Raw genomic sequence first — 12,533 nt, 5'->3', positions numbered from 1 at the left:
TGGTGTTGGGGGTGGTCTACCCCCTTTTGTGCCTTGTTTGGCATTGTTTTGTGCCATCTTTTTAGGCCTTCGAGATCACCTCCTCTTGGCCTTTTAGCTACTGAAATCCAGTGGATTTTCAGTGGTAGAAAGTGTGTTTTGAGCCCCCAAATAGGTGGGGGTTGCCCCCCCTCCTCTACTCTTGTCGGCTTGTGTTGATGGCTCATCAAAAGAGCATGTTGTTCTATCTTCTTGAGGCTTTGTTTAAGCATTTTTTTGTGACCTCTTAGACCTGCCATGACTATGTTTTTGGTTGTCTTGGTCACTTCTTGCATGCTTCTTGTACTTGTGGTATAATCCTACTCATAGCTTTGTAAAGTAGCATGTCTTTCTAGCATGTTTTGGTCCTATCTCAGCACGTTTTTGGTGTTATTTTAGCATGTCTTAACTCTGTTTTGGCTTGGTTTGATTGCCTCTTGCATGCTTTATACCCTTGTAGTGCAATCCTCCTTATAGTATTAACATGCATCATGCTTAGGCCCATCATTCTAGCATGTTTTTGGCTCCACTCCAGCAAGCTTTTACTCATGTTTTGCCATGCTTAAGCATTATTTTAAGTTGTTTTGGTCATGCATGCCTTGCTTTGTATAGCCATAGTGCAATCTTGCTCACTAGCTTTGAGTTTCCAAGTCACTAGCATGCATTGCTTGGGCTATTTGCATGATTTAGCATCATTTGGTATGTGATTTTATAGCATGTAGTGTGGTCATACTCTCTCATGCTTCATTCTTTCAATGCTTTTGGAAGGTTATGCTTTATGCCTTAAATATGAACCGATATGTATGCCATCTTGTCTAAGCATTTGGGCTACCATATCAGTGTATTTTTTTGTGTTATTTTGCCATGGTACAACGCTATTTTTGGTCGGTTTGGCCACTTGTGGTTTGCATCTTGTACTTGTAGAGCAAAACTCACTTACTAGCCTTGCATGCTTGTTATTTTAGCTCATTATCCTTGCATGTGTTGGCTCTACTCCAATATGTTTTGCGCCTTGATTTGACATGCACTAGGACTATTTTGGGTTGTCTTGGCCATATGGTTCAAGTATTGCATAGCTGTAGTGCAATGGGCTTGACTAGCCTTGTGTTTTGATGCCTCTTGCATGCTATACTTGTGTTGTTAGAGTGATTCGGCATCATTTCACACATAATTTCAGTGCATATAGTGTAGCTACACTCTCACATTTGTCACTTCTTCATCATGTTTGAGAGTTGTGCTCTTATGCCTAGTTGATGAGCCATTACATGAGCATGTGTTCTTGGCCCTTTTGGGCCTAAGTTTTGGTGTGTTGGCCACTGTTTTGGAGCCTCTGAGGTCTGTCCATAGTTGGTTTAGCCATTTAAACTTGGTATTGCATGCCTCTTGTGAGATGCTCTTTCCTAGCTTTGATGCCTTAAGCTTCTAAACTTGCCATGCATGCATTGTCCATATGATAGAATCTTGTGCATACATTGCATTGTGTTTGTATATTGTTGCATTGCATTGTGTGTGTTGCATTGTGTTTGGGTTGAACGTTAATCCAAACATGAGGAACGAGGGACGTTTCATACTCAAAGTGATGAAACGTGCCTCATTCCTTAAGTCACCGACACGTTTGATCATGTTTGATAAGGTGGAGGTTCATGGAGTCTTATGTGTTATTTGTGTGCATTCATTGACATTGAATTGTGCAACTTGGCCTCTTTGGCCATCATACATTGAGATGCGTGATTGGTGGCTTAAGAGTCGAGAACTACACTCCTTTGAGTTTGAAACATGATAAGGAGTGTGGTTGCACACATATTTCCTTGCAAATACACAGCCATGCCTCCGTTTGTACTTTGTTGCAGCAAAAGGAGAAATTACAGGAAGCAGTGGCCGATCGGCCATCAAAGCTGCCGGCCGGCCACCAAAGCTTCCGATTGGCTATCAATTTTGGCCGATGGCCATCCCTCTTGGCCGATCATCTTTCAGCATGTTCCTAAGGTGGGTCAGAAGCATCTGGAAGTTAGCACAATTTTTAGAAGTCCAAAAGAGTGCAAACAGAGGCATCACGAGGCACGGTAGTGGATTTTCGAGCAAAACTGACCGAGAATGCATATCTCCCTCGCCATCTGTTTAAATTGCTTAGCTAAACTAGTTCATTAGCTTAGTTATTTTGTAATTAATTAGTTAAGTGTTTAATTAATTAATTTGGTTTGTATTTAATTAGCTTAGTATAGCTAGTTTAAATTTGGTTTGTAATTAATTAGCCTAGCATTGCTAGTTAGTTGATTTATTCGGACCCTCCGGCGAGAGGGCAAAATGTTGTCATAAGTGTGCGTGTGTGTGATGCATGTCTTCTAACCCCTATTTCTTTCTCCCTTTTACTTATCAGCTTTCAGTGGTTAGTTTTACGGCATGTTTCAATTAGCATACTTATGTTTGCATGCGTGCATCCATTCATCTGTCGTGCATGCACCGGGCTCGATGCATCATGCAAACCTCATTGTATTTCAATATACTTACTTGAATACATGTTTTAAAGCATGTTATCGAGTGTTGCGTTCATATGCCATCTTAGAATAGCCGAGCCTACTTTAGTAGCATTTTGCATGTGTTGCATTAGGCATCTTAGCATAGCTAGGATCATGCATGATTACTAACTAGCTTTTGTATTGGCTTGGAGTACACTGTGAGTATTTATGCTTTAGCATCCTTGCATGTGTGTAAGTGACTTCCATGATAGCATGCTTGCCATGAGGCTATTTGCTTAAGTGTTTAACTGCATGAATGCCTGTGGGTGAAGGTTTGATTGCCTGGATTGGAACAACTCGATGATTGTGAGTTTTAAGCCCACTTGAAGTGGCAAAATCATGTTTTCTAAGCCCACTTGAGGGTGGCAAATCCGCGTCTTAGCCTACTTGCGAGTAGCAACTTCAATCTATTTTCGAAAAACAAACATGAGTTATTTTGTTCCAATCTGCATGATTGAGTCTATACTTGTATGCTGTGCACATCACATAGTAATGTTAGCTAATAACCGAAATAAGAACACATGTGTTTTCAAAAACAACATATCATGTTAGTAGAGGCCGATCCTTTGATCAGGCGAGCGGGGGTGCTCATTTCATGACCTTCCCCCCTCGTACCCAAGTTCTCGAGCCGAGGCAACTTTGGTGATGACGAACATGTGGCCTTAGGCACGAGTCAGGGTTTCCTAAATTTCCCAAAACAAAATATTTAGGTGGCGACTCTGAAATCTGGCAAAGCAGTCCATGTTTGGCACTTCTTGATTAAAATCGATTTTACAAAACGATTTTCCGAATTTGGACTCTTTGGTGATTTATCAGTCTTACATTGCACTTTGTGAGATTAGATTCAAAACCGTGACAAGAGTCTGAACTGTAGTAGCTAGGACTACAATTCGCGCCCTCGCGCGCGGAGCGGAGTTCCAAGCGGTCTACAGTTTCTGGCGACTCTGCTGGGGATTTAGAGAACCTGACTCGAACTCATGATATCTTGTTTTGTTTGCACTTATGTGTTTTTTTGCATTGCATTTGCATTGGTGCGCCTAGGACACCGTGTTTGCTATCTGCTATTCTTGAACAGTTTGTCGGAGCTTGCGTGCCATAAGGTAGATCGGTTACGGGCTCTACCACGATGGGAACACAAACCTCGGTTTTTATCGAGGCACCCTTTTTGACCATTCAACCTAGTGCATATCGGAATCCGTAAAGACCATTCCAAACTAGGACAGGTTGTTTACTGGAATGTAGGTTGTTGGAAGTTGTTGTGTGTGTAGTGAAACCATAGCTCCTAAGAAGATAGGACGGCGAAACCCTACCCCTCCATAGGGGTGTTTTAGCTCTCACTTGCTTGCTATGTGCTTTTAGAGTGTGTCTCTACATGAATGCATGTATCAGTTTGAAGGTCTGGGTATCAGGCCTGCGGGCATCAGTATCTGGGGGGAATCAGTTTTACCTGAGGGTATCATATTTGAGGCAGTGATTTGGGGACAACGATCAGTGTTGAAAACAGTGTGTTCAGCTTACAAATGCCAACTGTGTGTTGTCTTTATTTTAAGCCAAAATGCTGTCCATTTTTCTGGTTGTTTGTTTACTTATTTTTGCTTTATTTATCTTTTTGCAAGGTAGTATAGCACAACTGCTTCCGAAGAGACAGTTTCCCCGAAAGCACTCTGGGTTAGAGGTAGAAGGCTTCATCGATTCGAGGATCTAGTTGACAGACAAGTAGTGTTCTTTTCATTACCCCCGGCTACTAGACGGAGGTCAGTTAGGCACAATTCATCAGTACAACGGTTACTAGATCAGCGGTTCTTATCCACCCCACCAGTGAGTAGTCGGGCTGAGGTTTCTATTTCCACCGCAGAGAGGGACATACCTGTTGTTCAGACAGATCAGCACCTTACGGCCAATATGGAGGACATGATGAGTCAGCTCCAAGAGACTATACAAGCCATGCAGCGGGATGCTGCCCCCCAGGCAAAGGTTATGGCACAATAGGCAGAGTTAATTGCCAGGCTACAACAGCAGCAACAACCACAACAAGCCGAAGCATTCGCTTCGCATCCACCCCCGCCCCCACCTAAAGTTCCAACACTCGGGGATACTGTAAACGTCCAAGAGGATACGGACGCCCCAACAGGTCCAGTTCCGTCACCAGTTCTACCACAGATTTCAAAGACACCGGCCTTCTCAACAGATACACCGTTTGAATTTGAGATAGACCCAACCGCTCTGAAGATGAGTAAGCTTGAGAAGCTGTTCAAACGGGGTCAATTCTATTCCAGACATAGAGGATGGATACACTGACTCAGTGGTGATGTTATCGGACCGGTTCAAGATGCCGCATATAGACCGTTTTGACAGTTCTAGGGATCCCATGGTACATCTGTGGTTGTTCTCAGATATCCTAAGGCCAATGGGCCTCTCCAGACTACAAAAGCTTTCATTTTGTGGCCGGACCTTGTTGGGTATCGCGGCCATTTGGTACGCCAAACTGGAGGACTCGGTGAAAAGAAGTTGGGAAGAAATGGCCGAGGCCTTCGTCGCCCAGTGCTCATACAACACACAGATCGAGATCACAACTCGTGATCTCGAGATAATGAGGCAGGAGCCGAAAGAGGGCTTCTTTGATTTTGTAACCCGTTGGAGAGCCAAAGCTTTTATGATGACCACCATGCCGGTCGAGAAGGATCAAATACGGATGGTTGTGTGCAACCTCCAACCCAAACTGATGCAAAAGATGATCGTCTTACCCCTCCCTACCTTTGCTGACTTACACAAGATTGGGGTACAGATTGAGGACGCCATGAAACAGGGTCTAATTGACCACAAGAGAGAGCAGCCCAAGAGGGCATTCACCCGCAGTTCGAATGCAGGCACGAGTAATGCTGCAGCTACCAAAACTTCCGATATGGGCATGGTCACCACCACCACATCAACAACAGCTACACCCTTCACCGGCACATCTAGTGCTCCCCCTCAACCAGTAAAATACCCACCCTGGGGCCAGAGGACCTTTACCCCATTGTATATGCCTTTGTCCAAGTCCTTGGGGGTTTTAATCCGAAAAAAGCATCTGAAGCACCTCGAACCACGCCCACTGCCAAGTAATCTCCCGCCAACCCATAACCCAACCAAATACTGTGCCTTTCACCAACAGCATGGTCACGACACCGACCAGTGCTGGAGACTTCATCATGAGATTCAAGATCTCATTGACAATAAGGTGATTGCACCTCCAGAAAAACCAAATGTCACTACCAACCCACTCCTACCACATAACCAAGCTCCACCACCCAAACACATCAACCTAATCCAAACCACGCCCATTCCATATGACCCAAGCATATACATCACACCCTCCCACCTATCCAAGCCTGAGGTGTTCATCCCGGACAGTACGGATTTGTGCATGTTGAACACCTCCCTAACCCAACCCGAGTCGGTGGTGGTGACCGTTGAAGACAGAATTGGGATGACTTTGGAGGCAGATGGGGATGTTGATTCAGAGCCTTAAGGGTCTGCGAGCTTTGCATACAGCCCAAGTGGTTATATCACATCAACAGATCAGGCTAAACCGAGGGTAGAGTTGCCAGTTGGGGCAGAGATCAGTGTGGTTCGAGAAGATGGACCAAGTTAGGGGTTATATGACCTAACAGAGCTGGAGGAGGATGTCGCGAATCTGTAGTTCGTTGATGCACAGAACCCATGAGATGTGAGCATCAACATGTTTGGCCTGGATAGATCAGCAGAGGCTATAGGGTGGCTCAGTGACGAGCCAGATGTCGTTGAGGAACCTCAACCAAAACAGGGGCAATTAGAAGTCGAAATATCAGTAGTGGCCGTAATGGCCGAGAATCAGGAGAAATCGCCGGAGAGCACCGGTGTGAAGAATTATGCTTGAGAACCGGGCAGTTTATGTACAATAGACGCCGAGCAAGAGGCTGTATTGAAAAGACTTGAGCAAGAAATGATCAAGGATTTTGAGAGGGCTAGGAAGGCCAAAGCCCCTGCAGGGACGGAATTTGCTGTGAGCAAAAAAATAGTTGCAACGGAATCGGGCAGCTGTCTGTCGGTTGCCAATGGCATGTGGTGGGAAGACAACGACTTACGTCCTGCTCACACTGACGAAAATTAGGGGCGGAACCAACCGGATGACACCTGGTATGTTGAGGAGGTTGACCACATGATTAGAAGTGGACGGTATTTCAAGCCCCCACACTTGGACCAGCCGGAGGCGTCCGGAAAAGATAAAGAAGTAGAGAGGCAGAAAGAAAATCTGCTCGAAGAGGAGGCTGTATTGAAATAGCTAAAGAAAATCCAAGCAGACATCTCCATCTAGGGACTGCTAATGACCTCGAGAGTTCACAGACAGGTCGTCCTTACAGCCATGGATAGGGCCAAGCTTTCAATCGATACCACTTCGAAGCAGTTGGTGGGGCTGGTTTGCCCGGGAGGAGCTTCCCCGACCTTGACCTTCCCCAACAAAGAGCTGCCGCCCGAGGGCTCATATCATAACAAACCACTCTATATCTCTGTCGAGTGTAGAGAGAAATGGATACCGGTGGTCCTTGTCGACACAGGATTTGCTATCAATGTGTGTCCGTCAAGAACGGCATATGCCATCGGGTTGAAGCCCGCTGATTTTGTGCCTACAGCCCAGGTGATACGAGCCTATGACAATACTAGCCGATAGGTGATGAGGACCGTACAGATTCAGACTTAGGTTGGTCCGGGGCAATAGGACATTGAGTTTCATGTCTTGGACGTTCCAGCCACTTTCAACCTACTCCTTGGGCGGCCGTGGCTGCACCAGGTGAAAGTGGTCTCTTCCACCTTGCACCAAATGCTGAAGTACCCCCACGGGAAGAGGGTGGCAATCGTTTTTGGGAATTCTTTGATACACCCACCGCCAGAGGTTTCTACACCAGTTCTGGAGATTGAGCATGGTGCAGAAGATGTATTTTTGTCAGGGTTCACCCTAGCTAAGACCCGGGTTGTACAGTATATTCTAGCTGTGATGAGGGGCTATACGTCAGCGCACAGTCTGTCTACCTTATGAACAAGCTTCAGCACATGCCCGGGATGGGATTAGGCCGAACTGGTCGAAAGGGCGTTGCAGCATCGGCCAAAGTGCCGCACAACCCATATACCTTTGGCCTATGTTATTTGCCTACCAAAGAGGATTGGGCAAGGAAAGGAAGAGAGATGACCAGAAGAGCTAGGGCAAAGTAGGCCGGGAAGCATTATGAGCTGGTGCACTAACCTATCCAGGGGGACCCTGAACAGACGCTTTGTCCGGGAGGGGGAAGACTTCTCGTTCTGTAGCTTTCCGGAGCCACGGCTAAATGCAGAGAGGCAACGCTTGTTGAGATTTGAGATTTTCTTTGACTTACAATTGTCCGGGGATGAAGTTGCCGAAGAGCAGACAGACCCACCAGCTGAGGCTGAGCAGTGCAAGGATGAGTCCGAGGGTACATAATTGGTAATGGGGGTAGCGCTGGCTTGTCTCCTCTCAGATCCTCAGATCGTACCAGAATGCTTGGGGGATAACACATCAGTTTCCATGATCGGGGATGAAGCGGCTGTGGGCCCATCTTCAAACATTCTCGATGTATCCATCGCACCCTCCCTTGTCTGGCAATACGAGGAGGGCATTTTATCGAGCAGTTCCGGGTCTGGTAGTGAGCCGAAATCTGATTCCACTGAGTCTGTGGAGTCGGAATCAGGTTCTAGCTCTTCTGAGTCTGAGTCCGGAATTCTTGGGGGTGATAACCTGGATGCCACAGTCCTGTCCAGGTCATTTTTTTCTTTTTCCTTTGAGTCTGTTGTAACAGAGGAATCAGGCGGACTGGATGTTGTTAATGAGAATGGTACGGCTGTGGCTTCCGAGTACGTTTCTGTGCCTTTAATTTATTGCATTAATCAGGACTTTCAAAATTTTGATGAATACGACGAGGAAGAAATTCCTCCGGTTTTACAATATTTGCTTGATCAAGAGCAGGAGAGGTTTGTAAAACCTTTGGTTGATAAAATCACCGCAATTAATGTTAGTATTGAGAAAGACCCACGGCTGGTCCAGATCGGGTCCACGTTGTCTTCGGAGGAGCGCAAGCGCTTAGTCGCTTTATTAAAATATTTCAAAGATGTTTTCGCGTGGTCCTATGAAGACATGCCTGGAATCGATCCTGAGATTATACAGCACCGGATCCCTCTTGACCCAGAGGCCCGACCTGTTAAGCAGAAGCTCCGAAGGATCTACCCGGACTGGGCTCTGAAGATCAAAGAAGAGGTCACCAAGCAGATTGGCGCATGGTTTCTATTGGTATCTGAATACCCTACTTGGTTGGTCAATATAGTTGCGGTGCCAAAGAAGGACGGCAAAATTCGGGTATGTGTGGACTTCAGAGATTTGAACAAAATCAGTCCGAAGGACGACTTTCCTCTGCCGCATATCGACGAATTAGTATACTTTACTGCTGGGCATGCGCTGCTCTCGTTCATAGATGGGTTTTCAAGCTACAATCAGATTTTGATGGCACCCGAAGACAGGGAGAAGACTGCTTTCACCACCCGTGGGGAACCTATTGTTATAGGGTGATGTCGTTTGGGTTGAAGAATGCTGAAGCTACGTATCAACGGGCTGCGCCGATAATGTGGCTCAAAGACCAAGGAGACCAGCTTCCTGACAAGAAAATCGGCTGGCGGGAGAAAAGTGGTCTCCAAGGAGAAAAGGTGGTCTCCCACCCTTGTACCACCTCTCAAACAATGAAAACAAGGTCCATGCCAAAAATGAACCAAGACAGATGCAAATCTAGGGTTCGGGGGTCAAAACGCGCAGCCGGGTGCCACGAAAATAGACTGTTAAGTATCTGAAGTGGCGTGCGACCACAAAGGTGGTCTCCCGGGCCACAGTGTCCCTCTAGAGAGAGGAAGCAAGGTGTGTGCCAAAAACCATGCCAAACAGAGAAAGTTAAGCGGTCCCGAACTGAGGCGCATGGCCGATGGCTCCGAAAACCGAAAACTGGTCTCCAAACGCGAAAAGTGGCCTACGACCACGAAAAGTAGCCTACAGCCACTGAGAGATGGTCTACAAGGCCTCTCCCTCCCTTCAGGAAGAGAAAGCAAGACCTGGTCCACAAACCGAGGCAAAGCATAAAAGGGTCCCGAGGTCCGGGGGTAAGGACCTCAGTCGAAACTCCGAAACCTCAGAACGAGCACAACATGCGCAATCACCGAGCGCTCAATCGATGACGTCTGAGTCTTAAGGTCGGTCAAAAATAGGGTGTTTACAGTTGCCCCTCTTTGATAGAACTCGAAAGTCATAAGTGACGGGAGTGAATGTCAAAGCCCAGAGATGACCCATTTTTGACAAGGCTGAAGACTTAGACAAACAGGCGAGATAAACAAAGAGATGTGCCCGCAGGCAGGTGCAAAATGCAAAGGGCTATGCACAAAGCCGAACATAACTTATGATCATGCAAAGCACGCTGTAATGAAGCAAATATTCACAATAAATGCAACAGTTTTAAGCAAGAATGCCATGCAAATCAAACTACATTTCATGCAGTAAGAATCATGCAAAGAAAGCTGTAATGAAGTAAATATTCATAATAAATGCAACAGTTTTAAGCAAGAATGCCATGCAAATCAAACTACATTTCATGCAGTAAGAATCATGCAAAGAAAGCTGTAATGAAGTAAATATTCATAATAAATGCGACAGTTTTAAGCAAGAAGGCAAATCAAACTACATTTCATGCAGTTGTGATATAGGAGAATTATACAACTCTCGTTACGTCTCACACGGAGAATACAATACCGTCCAGTTCGTCTGGTCGCTCCAGCTTCAAATGAACCATACATACAACATCGCGCCTGCAAAAGAGAGAAACTTAACAGGCACAACATAATTAGCAACATATATTCAATGCTATATCGAACGCGGACAGACATGATGCCGATGGAAAAGTGTATCGCAATGCAAGAGAAACATGCATGGCGACGCAAGTTAAGTATGGATGTATGACAATGCCAATGAAATGTGCACAACAATGCAAGCAATGTGCATAACAATGCAGGATAAGTGCAACTTCAACAACAGGTTTGAAACAAAACGCTGAGTAAAGAAATGCAAGCTTTGAAGAGAGCATCTCAAATGCGACCTCCGATTTACCTCTCGGAGGAGTCACAACGTACTTAAAAAGGATATAGCTTGCTCTTGGCGAGTAACGATGAGCCATGCATCGAATACTTGATTTGAAGTTCCCACGGAGGCATTTCGCGTCGGAAAGTGCACTTTCCTCATACTTTTTCGACAGTCGGGTACTCCAATCACCACCAAAATTTGCAGAGAGAACAAAGAGACCTTGGAGATCACCCAGGAGGGCCACCGACCACCTAGAGAGGCCATCAACCAGTGTTTGTTCAAGGGGTGGTCGGCCAGCCATAAAATCTGGTCGGCCGACCACTTTGCTAAATCCGGGGCAGTTTTGTCTTTTCATGCTTGGATCTTTAAGTACACACATCCCAAACCCTGTTCCTCACAACTCCAAGTCTGAAATCAGTCCCTCTTCCTTTCTAGACCATTTTCTCCCTCAGATCTGCGCTTTATATGTGTTTTCCAATGCCCCACGCAAAGTTGTTTCTCGAAAACTTTCTGTTCTCTTCACTTTGAACCGGTTAAAATTTGATTTTGGAGCTTCTTTCTCCATTTTCACCGCTTGAGGTAAGTTTGTCTCGAAATTTGGAACATTTTCTCGGGAGTTGACTTTTGTTGACTTTTTCATTTCCTGAGAGTTGACTTTTGTTGACTTTTCCAATTTTGGCTCATTTTGCTCATTTTTGCTCATTTTTGCAGATTTCTTCAAATGGCGGGTCATTTTCATCATGGTGGAGGTCCTCCAGGTGCCGGAGATGAGCCAGACATCATGTCCTTGCCTCCGAGAGTTCGGCCTTTCGATCCCGAGAGGTATCGTCCTCAGGAGCACGTCCTACCTCCCGCCACTTTCTACCATTTTACTGATTTTGATCGACGAGCACCCGCGGATCTACTGCTACAGGAGCCAGAGTTTCACCTCTCTCACTAGGCACGAAAGGTACGTACTTCATTTTTACATTCTCTGCAATGTATTCTACATTTCTTGCGCATTTCCTGTTTTCACTATATATGTTCATCTGCTCATTCTGAACACATTCACACACCATCCGGTCCACATGGCACACAGCTCATGTATAACCAGACTTTGCTCGTTTTAGCACACAGAATTCTGTTGAGTTGGCACATAGCTGTTCTGAACACTCAGTCTATAACGCAGCATTCTGTTTGCATTTTGAACACACAGCTCAAGCACTTGAATTTCTGAACACGTAGCTCATGCTTTTGGTTGTGAACACGCAGCCCACATTTTTGAAATCTGAACACACAGCTCAAACTTTTTGTCATGAACACGCAACCCACATTTTTGAAATCTGAACACACAACTCAAACTTTTTGTCGTGAACACGCAGCCTAAACTCTTGATGGTGAACACACAGCCCACAGTTTTTGAAAGTTGAACACGCAGCCCAAACTCTTGATGGTGAACACACAGCCCACAGTTTTTGAAAGTTGAACACACAGCCCAAACTTTTTGTAATCTGAACACACAGCTCAAACTTTTCACTTCTAAACACGTAGCTCATATTGAACACACAGTCCGTTTACTTCATTTGCCCATAGCTCATACTGAACACACAGTTCATTTACTTCATTTGTCCGCAGCTCATACTGAACACAAAGTTCATTTACTTTATTTCTGAACACGCAGTTCATACTGAACACACAGTTCATTTACTTCATTTGCCCGCAGCTCATACTGAACACACAGTTCATTTACTCCATTTCTGAACACGTAGCTCATACTGAACACACAGTCTATTTACTTCATTTCATTTGCAAACTGAATACATCTGTTAATTTTGAATGCAGGTATCTTCTCGTTCTGCACGAGGCTATGGCTTGATTAT

The sequence above is a fragment of the Camellia sinensis genome, chromosome 15, assembly GCF_055761805.1.
Source record: "Camellia sinensis isolate YWXY chromosome 15, ASM5576180v1, whole genome shotgun sequence".
NCBI classification, from domain to species: Eukaryota; Viridiplantae; Streptophyta; class Magnoliopsida; order Ericales; family Theaceae; genus Camellia; species Camellia sinensis.
The sequence above is the reverse complement of the archived record's forward strand: the minus strand, read 5'-3'. Positions refer to the sequence as shown.